At 38.1% G+C, this 2576-nt stretch overlaps 1 long non-coding RNA gene across 1 annotated transcript; it reads right to left on the bottom strand.

The window, feature by feature from the left end:
- Positions 1-900: 900 nt before the first annotated feature.
- On the bottom strand, positions 901-1944 carry LOC114041402. Its single transcript, XR_003568925.1, has 3 exons — positions 1529-1944; positions 1308-1383; positions 901-1093 (listed from the first exon to the last, which is right to left on the bottom strand). It is a non-coding gene; the product is annotated as an uncharacterized LOC114041402 (long non-coding RNA).
- Between the last annotated feature and the right edge of the window lie 632 nt (positions 1945-2576).

The raw sequence follows: 2576 nt of genomic DNA, 5'->3' as shown, positions 1-2576 counted from the left end.
TTAGAGCTCCACCAAAAGCATATAAGTTTATGGGTGTTTCATTCCTGCTGGGCTGTTTGAAGCCTGTAGGATGATAGAGGTTAGACATTTACATAGAAAGAATTATTGACACATAACATCAAAAGAACCTTGAAGAAAACACAGGGTTGGCTCAGATTCTTAAGATCTGGTCCACTTGCACTAGCAATATAAATGCTTAGATTCCTTAAGAATCTGACTAATATGGCGGATTCTTTAAATCTCACCCACGCCCGATCGATGTTATAATAAACTTTGTCTTTGGCTGAAAAAAAAAAAAAAAGAAAGAAAGAAAGAAAACACAGGACTGGCATCTATAATTGTGTACCACCTGGTGGACAAAATTACAAATTACACTCTTGGGCTAATCAATAGTAAAGTGACAGAGGATCTATGTCTTCCTGTAAGGCAGTTATTCCAAAATTTTTTTTGTTCCCCAAATCCCTTTTAACAACAACAAAATATGCCTTGTGAACCTTCTGGATAATTTTATATACTACTTATAGTATTCTCTTAGATTAACCCATTAAGTGCTTGCAGTAATTAGTGATAACTTTTGCCTAAAAACGCTCATGATGGATTTGAATCGCTGTAGAAACAAATCTAATGCTTCAAACACATAGAGCTTGCTGTCACAGAGGAAAAAATATATTGATAATGTCACTGGGCAATTATTTACTACTTAAGGTGTTATTAAAGGATTTTTAGCATAAATCTCTCAGACCATTATTGAGGTGAATCACTAAATGGAGATCACTGCTGTAAACTTAGAGAAAGGAGAACAACAGTTAATCAGTCAGTCAATAAACATTTATTTAGCACCTACTATGTGCCAGGCACTATACTAAGCACTAAAGACACAAAGAAAAGTAAAAGACAGTTCACATCCTCTAGGAGCTCACAATCTAATAGGGAAGACAGCACCTAAAAAGAAAATGGGGGTGGGGCTAGGAGGGTAGATAGTGCAGAGGCATGATGACGTCCAAAGGAATGCTGCCAGGTGGGAAATGATGAAATGGCTGCCCAAGGCACCTTCCTTAAACAGAGGATCTGGAAGGAGATCTCCATTGTCCACCTGTCACCAAACAATATAAATTGCTGTTGCTACCACATGTAGCACCATAGATATGCATTAAGTAAACATGAAACCTGTTCCTCTACCACACATACAAGGGTAAAGTTCTTTTAAATGTATCTAAATACATTTATTAATCACTAATAATAATTAATAAAATGCATTTTTCATTAATTAATTAAAATAATCCAGACTGCATGGAGGTTAAGCTTACCAGCATTTTCTATTTTCCAGACTGAGAGCCTTCCCCATCACCATCTACCAATGCCTGGCTATGAGTTTCAGGAAACCTGAGGAAGTGAAAAAAACAGGACTCACTCTGTCAAAGGTCCTGAGCAGATCTTCAAGTCCCAAGGTACCAAAAGCAATAGACAGTTGTTACTTCTTAGGACTCCAAGATTCTTAACTGAGTGTTTGCTCCATTTACAGGGTTACCTTCTAGGTCTCTTCATTTCATACTCCTTCCATCTTCTGCGGCACAGAGAAACCTGGATATTCCTGGAAGAAACTGTACACCTGGCCATCCTTTCCAGTAAAGGATGCTTTTTCCCTTATGTTCCCTTCATTAGTCTAGTTCTGAAATATAATCAAAATCACCTCTGACCTACCTGTAAGTTTTATTGATAGTACTAAATACAAACCGTGAGTAGAGCACTTACTCATACCAAAAGGATACAAGAAGATATGTGTTTCTCCTTAGTTGCCACCATTGAGTCCCAGGCTAGACACAGCTGTGAGAGAGAAGATCAAAAACAGAACTCCAATCCAAGCAAATGACTCTATCCAGAGTACAGATGGATTCAGAGTATTCCAGGGGAGTCAGGATCTGTGACATTTTATTAAAAAGTGGACAAAGGAATATGGAGCCAATTGAAAATGCTACAGTCTAGGATAAACAGGTGTCATGTGCTTTTAAGTATTCCAATTAATAATAACAATAATAATAATAGCTAACATTTATATAGTGCTTACCATGTGCCTTTAAGTATTCCAATTAATAATAACAAAAATAATAATAGCTGACATTTATATAGTGCCTACCATGTGCCAGGCACTATGCTAAGCACTTTACAATTAGGTCAGATAAAGACAAACTAGGGGGTGTGCTCATGAATTCATCAGTCATTCAGGTGTCCAGGTGTCTACATATTTCCTCTTCTCTCTCTGGGGAAAGGGTCTAGTTTTCTCAGCTTGAAACACACTTCCCCACCTCCCCCTAAACCCCCACCAAACACTCAGACTCCCTGGGCCAGGGAGAGAAAACTGCATACTTTCTCTTCTCTGTCACTTCTAGATACTTCCTTTGCCATTACCACTTAGCAAACCCTCCCCTTAGGAAGTTCACTCCACCTATCTATTTATATCACCCAAGCTGTGGCTTTTTTGGTCTGTGTTTTCTTTCACACATGACTTACATGGAAATGTGTTTGTACGACTACACATGTATAATCTATGTCAAATTGCTTGCCTTCTCAATGAAGGG

This window comes from Vombatus ursinus, unplaced genomic scaffold (assembly GCF_900497805.2).
Source record: "Vombatus ursinus unplaced genomic scaffold, bare-nosed wombat genome assembly UNPS02014173.1, whole genome shotgun sequence".
NCBI classification, from domain to species: Eukaryota; Metazoa; Chordata; class Mammalia; order Diprotodontia; family Vombatidae; genus Vombatus; species Vombatus ursinus.
Note: the sequence above shows the minus strand (reverse complement) of the source record. Positions and strands in the feature narration are given on the sequence as shown.